Here is a 10,596-nt window from a genome sequence, read left to right on the forward strand (position 1 = left end):
ACGAACCTTTTCCATTGGTTTCATTTACCGTTGGATCCAGAACTACATATGACCTAATTCCTATAAAACCAGAGATATGTAGGCAAGTCAGAGACCAGGGTTCGACCTCTATTTTTTCAAAACACCGGTCATCATTTCTTTACCCGAAAACTCTTTCATCATTCCCGGGTAAAGAGGGGCAGCTATTGATACCCAATTTTTCCCTCATATATTTTAAAATATGCATGCATACTTTCAAAATATTGGGCATACATGCAAAAATGTTTTTACGATATTTTTGTAATTTTAAAGGCCTTAAATCAACTCTTTTCTGCATTTTTTATTATATAAATATCCAAAAATCATCCCTCATATTACTTATGATGATTTAATCATCTAAATTCATCATTTAGGATCATGTAAGTGTTCAAATATTTTAATTGCATTTTTTACAATTACATTTGCATTTTTTAGACTTTAATTGCATATTTTGCAATAATAGCCTATACATATGCATAACTACATTATCCATATAGAAAATAACTTTTTATATTTTTATAATATTAAGTTATTATTTTAAATCATTTTCATGCATGAAAATTATTTTTATCATTTAATTATTTATTTTTAAAATTATTTTATTCAGTCAAATGGGTATTTAACAAATAGCCCCTAATTTATACCCAAAATTGGACCCCCCCAATCCAATTTAATTAAACCGAGGCCCAAAATCACCCCAGCCCAAACCTAAAGATCTCTACCCGCCCCAAACCCCTTTAATCTTGGTCGTTGATCTCTGAGATTAACGGCCCCCATTCACCCTTTCCTTTTTTAACTCAAACGACCCCCATTCACCCTTTCCTTTTTTAACTCAAACGACCCCCTAACACTAATAATATTTCACACCCAACCGCCCTTGAATCACCCTTCTTCTCCGGTTCTCTCTGAGACCAACCCTAACCCTAGCACCGCCACCTGAATTCTCCCCTAAACCTTTCGATTCTCACCCGCTCCATGGGGTTCCCTGGTGATCTGAGGCTCCTACCAACCTCTTACCTCTTCTAGTTGTTCGATTTGTTGTTTTATGAAAGGATCTCGAAGAGATCCAACCCAAATTTTTTTCGAAACCGTTTAAGAGTCTGCCTACGGCCATCTCCGTTTGGAAGTGCTATTATCTTGTGTTTATGGTTCGAATCTTTGGTTCAAAACCAGATTTTCTTTACCCCACCCCTTTTTCTCAAAATCCTAACCTTTTTCAACGTTAATCTGTCCAGATCTTTGTAGACCTTGAGTGATTCTGAGTTTATCAGTAGTTTTCTTTTTAAAATCTCTTGTTTTCTTTATTGTTAATCGATTTTAGTATCTTATTGTATAGGGTTTTTGCTTCCTTATTATGTGTTGGTCAGATCTCTGTAGATCTGAAAAGGTTTTGAGTTTCTATGGCATTTTTCCTTCTATTTTCACTATTGTTGATCGATCCTAAAGTTTCCCAAAACTAGGGTTCCACTTCTTCTTGTTTCTGCAAAACTTTTCTAAAAGTTTCTAAGTGTTTGAAGTTGGTTATTTTTACTCTTATGTTCTAGTCCTTTGTTTGTTCATTTGTCTCACTGTCCGATTCAATTTTTTCCGTTATTGTTTATCTCTGTCAATCAAAATAGATTGACTAATTTTACTTAGGATTCGAATCATATTTTCCTGTTAAAATTAGTACTTCCCCATGATTTTACCTATTTTCCTCATTTATAACTTTTGATTGGTATTACTTACCTTATTTAGATTAATTAGTCTAATCTATGATCTTTAGACTTATTGCTTACCTTATTTAACTTCAACCATTCCTGATGACTGATTTAGTATGAGATTCTCCATGATTTAAGTGATATTAATTGATTAGTTTAGCCCTAACTAACTGGTTAAGTGATTTACATACTTTATTTATGTGCAGTTAATTTTCCTTGCTTTATTTGTTTACTCTGCTCAAAGGTATATAAGCCTCACTCTTTTTCTTTAAAAACACACACAGACATAGAAAAGTACAAAACGTTCTTGCTCTCTTCCTCTATCAAAATCTTCTACTATTTGTTGTTACATTATCTAGCCGGCTGGAAGCCAATGCTAGACCTTTGGACCCTGTTTGCTTCACTCTTCTATTCTAAACTCTTAATTGGTATGCCTCCACTTTACTATCATTCAAACCTTTGTATAATTTAACTTGTGTACTTCCTGTTCTCAGCATGTTTACTTTCATGTTATTAAATTGGTATGTTCTTTTTTATCAGCCTGCCTATTTTTAACTAGACTTATGTGCTTCATGCTAATACTCTTAAATTAGCATGCCTGCTTACATACGATTACACCAAGAGTGTTTCTATTTCCAGCATGTCGGCATGCATGCTTCTAATAACTAGACCTATGTGTTTTCCTACTCTCAACATATCTACATGTCTGCCTTTATGCCAGTAGACCTATGTCTACTTTCCTTGTTCTAAGCATTCGCCCTTAACAAACTTAATTAAGTCATGGTCTCTATACTCTCAACTCTGCTTGCTTTCTGTGTGATTGTCTGATCCTAGTGTGTTGTCATATGATTAATACATGCCTGTATGTTAACCTAGTAATAGCTAAGGGATCAAGACCATGAGAAACCTTGTTAAACTAATTGATCCTATCTATTGTTGATTGATGGAGTTCAGGGCTACGCTCCTTCTGTTAAATCTGGGCCATGTGGGCCTTTGCTTTTATGACTATGTTTCTGCTTAGACCTTTTGTTTCAATATTCTTCTAACTATTTTAATACTCCTGAAATGTTTTTACTCCTGAACTGTTTTACTTCTGAGTTGTTTTGTTAAAACTATTTCTAAACTTCCAAGCACTACCTTCCACTCCTACTCTTAGAATATCTAGGATCTTGCCCCTCTAGTGTGAGCATTTCTTAAGAGTCCATGGGACTCCTTCGAACTCTGACATAATGGGGCTGGCCTTTTCACACTACACAAAGACCGTTTCTCTTTAAATAGAGTCTGGATGTGAGCATTTCCCGGGGTCCCTGAGGTCTTTGGGAACTTTGACGCACCAGAATGCTCTCTTGGACACTATGAGTTGTTGGGATACTGCATACTTTGTTGAAGGCCTGGTTTTCCAGGTTTACTATTTGGGTATGTTCAGACTCCCTATAGTGCTTGTAGTTTCACTTTTATAATTCATTATGTTTGGTTTGTAATAATAATTGGGGATATTAGTAAACCCGAGAGGGGTTCTTATATATATTTTGTTGGGAAAGGGTAGATACCATGCCTATAGGGTTTAAAATCAGTCTTGCTTTTAGATACAATGTCTATAAGGCTTTAAAAACCAACTTCTACATTTAGTTACCATGTTTATAAGGTTTTAAAAAACCAACTTCTGCATTTAGTTACCGTGTCTATAAGGTTTCTACACTTAGACAACATGTCTATAAGGTTATAAAAATCCAACTTCTGCATTTAGATACAGCATGTCTATAAGGTTTTAAAAAACCAACTTCTACATTTAGATACTATGTCTATAAGTTTTCTACACTTAGATACCATGTCTTAATTTCTACACTTTGACAGCATTCTATAGGACCTAATAAATCAAACTGCCTGCTTAAAACTGTTTACTGTGGTTCTAATTAACAATTAGATATCATGTTCATAGGACATCTCTGATCCACGCCTAGGCAAGCCTATACGGAGATTAAAATCTAGAGATTATAAAATTATGCTCGTGAATTGCGCAAATTTAGTTAAGTCCTAAAATCAGTATGCAACTGATTAAGTACCTTCTGCCTCACTTTAATAAAACACAACATATGTTCTACTTTGTGCTGACTTAGATATCCAGCTATAGGACTTTTAAAGTATCTAAAATATTGTTGTTTGAGACGTGCAATTGCCTGCTTATTTGTGGAGGTAGATGTGAGCCTTTAACTATTCCTTTTATCTGATAGTCCTATGTGTTTTGCTTGTCGCTTAGATTTTTCTCCTTTAAGCATTATAGGAATGTCTAGATCCGCCTTAATTAGAAGTCCTAAAAACCTCCAGAATCATATGTAAGGGACGGGTAATGCACGCATAGAGTATGTTTAATTAGAATCGCTTATATAACCACTAAAGGAGGGTAATTGGGTAGTAAAGGATATGATGACCTGTGCGTTAATACTATGTGTAGAACCCCAACTTGGGGACGATTACCAAGTATTGCATAGAAGTAATCCTATAGGCTAAAAAACCTAGGACCCCCTTTACTCCTTGTTTTAAATGAAAGATCCATTTGTCTAATTTTCTTTATCTGTTTATAAGAATAATTCACCTAATTCGAGTTTGGCTGGGACTCACCATTGTAGACCTCGAGGGGTGCCTAACATCTTCCCCTCAAGATTATTTTGAGCCTTTACCCAATCTCTGGCAATGCAAACCGGTTTTATGAGTTATTTGCTTTAGGTGCCCTAATGCACCTTAAATCCGTTAGGTGGCAACTCTTCAAATCCCATACCCAATTCCCAAAAGTAAATGAGTTGTTCTCGATAAATGTTGAAACCTAGACTCTGCAAGGAAAAATGGGGCGTGACAGGGATGTGTTTTTATTTATGGATACTTCATTGATATTGCGTTACTCTCCTAGTTGATCGACCGCGGGTGCTCAAATTTTTCTTTGTGGAACAGAAAAATTATAGAGGTATTCCTTGCGGGATGATCATAAATGAGAGATGTGTTAGACATTCAGGCGGTGGAGTTGGGATCAAATATGGTGATTCGTATGTTCTATGGATTTGGAGACTAGAAGCTCTCAGGAGTAGATTGTTGCATGGTTGTGGACTGCGAAGTGTGGCCGAAGCTAGCTAGGTGATAGTATATGTTATGATTCAGTCAATGTGGACTTTCGGAGGATTATTTATCTAGTTTTAGGTGACCAGAGTTGATTTAGAGGTCCATTGGTAGGCCCAATTAGGATGTGTATTCTTCACCGAGTCGGATTGGTTGGCTCCATATTGCTATTGCTGAGGGATGTACCATTTGGTTGTTGTAGAGCTTATTCCTGTTCTAAAATGATCTATGAGTTACTCTTCTATGCCACGAGGAGTTGTGATTCGTTGGTTATATGCACATATAGTGCGGTTCTATTTGAGCTTTATAGCGGAATTTGAGCGAGATGAGTATTTGGGTATTGCATGATTGATTGCACGTTGGCTATGTTCTTTCCTGATTGTGGTATTGCGTTATTTGCTCTCTGTGGTTATAGTAATGCACTTTGGGTGCTTGATGTCGAATTTTGCGTGGTTATTGATTTTGAGCATGGTGGCTCGAGGTACATAATATAGACCAGCATTTGGATGGGTCACGCATTGTAGCGAAGTTATGTTGAGACATGATCCTTTGTGTTAGATTCGTGTGTTTTGGTTATACGATGTGTGATAGGTTCTTAGCATTGTTTTGTAGCGGTACTTGTTGAGCTTGAGAGATAGCTCCTTTGTCTGAGTCATTTTCCATGATTGAGTACATTTGGAATGTTGCTTATTGGTGCACGGATTGCACGAGTTGCGGCTTTAGACTGTATTAATGTTTCATGTCACTAGAGTGATTATGTTAGATGGAATGAGGTCATTGTACCGAGAATGGGTGCTATCGGATAAGACTGCGATATATTTGGAAGGATATTGATGTTGATCGGCTTAGATATTTGCTATAGTTCCTATCAAAAGAGAAGGAGTTCCACAACTTGTTGGTCTGATGAATGGTCATGAGTTTATGCGTGTTTCTTTCATCTTTGGCAGTATATGAAGGTGTTAGAATGAGGCTCTGTTTGATAAGAGGTTTATTACCGGTATTGGGTTGTTTTGAGCAGCTACTGTGATTAGAAGTTATCGCTATGAGTGTTTTGGGTTATATGTTATAATATGTGATTTCATCTTAAGTTATGTCTATGGCTTGATACAGCTTGTTCAGACTTATATAGTGTGTAGATGCGAGATTCTGATCTCATAGAAAATATTGGATGTGGAAATTGGATTCAAAGGCTTATGGGCTAGGTTGGATTAAGAAATTTTGGTAATGTTGTGTTATCAGATATATATAGGATAGGATGACGTGGGGTCACCCCCGGGTATGTACATAGTGAAGTTACACGACAATTTGATGGCTTTTGAAACAACTCTAGGCACATTTGAGGATGAACATATGTTTAAGTGGGACCCGACCGATCGTATTGAGTATTTGCACTTTGCTCGGTAGTTTGGGGGTACGAGTAGCTCCGTATGATGTCTCCTTTTTACCAACCGAGGGGGTATATAAGGGAGTTTTTGCAATTTAAGTGACATAAATCGAATGAGATTATTTATTTAATTTCAGAGTCACCACTTGGGATATTTATTATGGTGTCCCAAGTCACCGATTTATTTTAAATCCCAAATCGAGGAAAATTGACTTTATTTAAAAGTCTGCGAAACCAGAAAAAATAGGTAAGAAATTCTGTTAACCCGGGAGAAGGTGTTAGGCATTCCAGTGTTTCGTGGTTCAAGCACGGTCGCTTAACTATTAATAATTGGCCAAATTATCTGATTTATTAAATGTTTTAAAACTATTGTGCATTGTTAATTTTATAACCACTTTTAATTATTTTAATCGCTTTTTAGGACTTATGGAATTATTTCTTGAAGAAGTTACGATTGTCGTACACTTGTCGTTTTGGAACACGTTGTAAATCACGCTACATTAAATGCACCCGCGATTTGCAACATGTTTGTTCATTATTGTTCGAAGTTGTTATGATCGGGTCACATAAAATGCACACCCGATTTGGGATTAGGCATCACGACCATACCATGCGAACCGTACCCATAGCCGTTATAAGTTATTATTAATCGCTCCTAAAGCAAGCTACGATATTCATGAATTGTTCGTTTCTTAAATTTGGGATTAATGCAAGGTCTTTGCATACGGATAGATGTAGTAGTATAAGGCTGAAGACTTAACGTTCTAAATATTCAACATTTACTCTTGTATACGGATGTGAGGAAACTATGCCATTTGAAGTGGGGAAACCTATATTCGTGTAACATTGATTCACAAAGAAGTTACAAGATTGCTTGATGTTTTGTAAGGAACAAACCACCTTCTTCTCGTATATTAATGTAAAGCAAAGAACAAACACAAACTATTTTAAAACTACAGACACGCTTATCTGAATCCACAATTGCAACCAAATACACTAGCTAAATGGGCTTTCCTGCATCATTGTAACAAAGCCCATTGGAGTTACGAAGGTCGAGTCCAAATTCCATGGACTCTGAAAGAACACTGTAATAGCTACGCTATGTCTAGCAATTGTTAAAAGAAAATTTTACAAAATAATTAAGTACAACCTTAATATCAAACCCAATTAATCATGGCTTAGAACATAAAATCAGTGGCCATTTTAATTTTTACAACAATCAAATGCTCTCAAAAGCAACTTAATGATAAAGCTAACTACTAAACTATTAGTATTGACTATAAACCTAAAACAACGGCCATGTATGCTTCAACACCAGACATAGCTTAGCCATCATTCAGGCAAAACATGTTCTAATTTGAAGCTCATACTTAAACCAATTATTATATGAGAATGTCTATGATTACAATTAAGAAATAACTTGTGGGTCAAGCCATTAAAACTACAACTCAAACCATCTTATGGCCAGATCCACAGTTATTGAACCTCAAATCCAGCATTAGACTTTAATTTATCATAAACCATGAAAAAAAGACTCGAACTTCAGGAATTAATACTCAAACTAGGCAACATATGATTATGTACAATACACATGTTGAATTCTAGTGGAAATAGGTGAAATGCAAATCATTCTAATCGTACATAACTGCTAAAGCACATTCCAGCTATAACCAAACTTCATGTAATTGCTATGTCAAAACCAAACATTCAAATTATGTTAAAAAAAGAACCAACAAACAACCGGCTTAACAAACTACAACAGACAGTTCACATTTCAATACAATTCAAATTAGAATACAAGTGATAAATGTGTACCTAAGCTTGAAAATGAAACTGAACATTTGCCAAATAAAGATCAAAGAAATCAACTACTAAGTGATCTCACAATAGGTCAACAACAGAAGATAGGATGACCGCTTGAATCCCAGAATGATCAACAGAAAAAACATCAGCAACTAGAACGACAACAAAACCCCATAATTTTGACTAAAACCAACTTTAAATGGCAGGGATCATGAACTAGGAAACCATGGAGCTATTTCTGTTTTCAGATTCACTTGGAAAACTCAGAAAAAGGAAGAAAAATCAGTGTGAAAATCAAATTCTTTTCCAGAATTCCTTGGTATTTCAAAAATGCCTTTTTAAAATTGCCTAATCTTGATGATAGTCTGTTTTGAGTGAGTGATGGCCTATTCTTTATACAGAATGCATAAAGATAGCATAAAAAGGAATATTCTACCCTAAAATTCTGAAATGTCAGATAGTACAGCATCTTTGACATTTGTATGTCCTTTTTTCAGCCCAAATCCAGTATTGTCATGCTAAGGATGGAGACAGCTGTGCAAAATCTAGTACCTTCTGATATTTTATCTAGGGTTTGCCCATTATTACCTTCAAATTAACCCCTTTTAGTTCTGTTTAATACAAATAGCCACCTCAATGTCCTAGGCTCTAATTTTTACTGCCCAGAATATGTAACAACTCGACTGGTCATTTTGAGATTTTGTGCTTTGATCGCCAGTTCTCAGGAATGACTTGCCCCGTATGGTGTATTATGACTTATGTAAATCATTGGTTTGGGTTTTTAGGGAAATCGGAACGAATTTGGAAGAACAATTCTCAGTTTGTAGCTTGAAATTTGAAAGGTTTGACCAAGATTTGACTTGTTTGTATATGATCTCGGATCAGAAATTTTAGGTTTTGGTTAGCTCCGTTAGGTGATTTGGGACTTAGGAGCATGATCGGAATGCATTTTGGAAGTCCGTGGAAGGTTTTGGCTTGAATTGGCGAAATTGAGATTTCGGCGTTTTCCAGTTGATAGGAGAGATTTTGATATAGAGGTCAGAATGGAATTCTGAGAGCTACAGTATCTTCGTTGTGTCATTTGGGATGTGTGTGTAAAATTTTAGGTCATTCGGACGTGGTTTGGTTGGATTTTTGATCAAAATCGTATTTCAGAAGATTTTTGAAACTTAGGCTTGAATCCGATGTGAATTGGTATATTCGATGTTGTTTGAGGTGTTTTGATGATTGGGACAAGTTTGACTAAGGTATTGGGTTATGTGTGTGGTGTGTGCTTTTGGTTGAGGTCCCGAGGAGCCTCGGGGTGATTTCGGATGGTTAACGAGAAGATTTAAAACTTGGGAGATTGCAGAAAATTTGCCGCTTCTGGTGTTTTTGCACCTGCGGTTTGGGGTCTGTAGGTGTGGCACCACAGATGTGAGGGAGAAGCCACAAAAGCGGTTTTGGAGGGGATTGTCAGGAAACCATAAATGCGATATTGGGGGCCACATCTGCAGAACCGCAAATGCGTAAGAAGGATCACAGATGTGACAGTGGCCGACTTTAGTGATTTCCGCAGAAGTGGAGTGTTAACCACAAATGCAGTATCACAGAAGCGGATTTTGGACCACAGATGCGGACATGCCTGTGCAGAGCATATAAGTTAGACCATTTCGGGAAATTGGGTTATTTCACCATTTTTGACTTTGGCTTGAGAGCTTTTGGACGATTTGAAAAAGGGATTTCAAGGGAACCTCATTAAGGTAAGGATTTTGGACCTAAAACACATTTCTATGGTAGTATTTCATGGATTAAGGCTGCAATTAAATGAATTAAAGGGCTAAAAATGGAGGATTAGGGCATGAGTTAAGAGGCCTTAAATTGAGGATTTAAAGGGTCATTTGAACTCTGATTTTGGCATTATTGATATGCATAGACTCATGGGAAGATGAGAAATCAATTGATTTAAAAAATTCTGAGTTTCAAGAAGTGGGACCGGGGCTCGGTTTTGGCCAATTTCAGGATTTTTGGTATTTTTCGATTGTTTTTCCTTGGGCTTTGCTCCCTTAGCCTAGTGTGACTTATTCGTTCTGATTTATTTATAGATTCGACGTGCGTGGTAGCCGATTCGAGAGTAAAGGTGTCGCGAGTTAGAGATTTAACCGGTTCGAGGTGAGTAATGATTGTAAACGATGCTCTCAGGGTTTGAATCCCCAAATTGCTTATCGTAGTGCTATATTGAGGTGAGGCACACACTTGATGACGAGCGTGGGGTCGTGCACTATTGGGGATTGTGACTTGGTCTGTCCCGATTGATGATTTTTCCGCGTATTTGATTGAAAACTATTTGTTATCATCATTTTTTCGGTTGAATGCCATATTTGGGCCTAGTGCCCGCTAAGTGAACCCTTCGGGGATTTTTGTTGATATTTCCTCACTGTTTTGACTTTATACTTGAACTTAATTGTGTTATTTTCCACTGTTTTCAAAACTCAGCCAAGTTTATTTTGCTTTAACACTTGAAATGATATTTCAAATAATATTTTGGGCTGAGCATCATGTTTTACTATTTCCCGAGCGACTTATGTGATTTTAATTGAGTAA

Source organism: Nicotiana sylvestris, chromosome 7, assembly GCF_000393655.2.
Source record: "Nicotiana sylvestris chromosome 7, ASM39365v2, whole genome shotgun sequence".
NCBI classification, from domain to species: domain Eukaryota; kingdom Viridiplantae; phylum Streptophyta; class Magnoliopsida; order Solanales; family Solanaceae; genus Nicotiana; species Nicotiana sylvestris.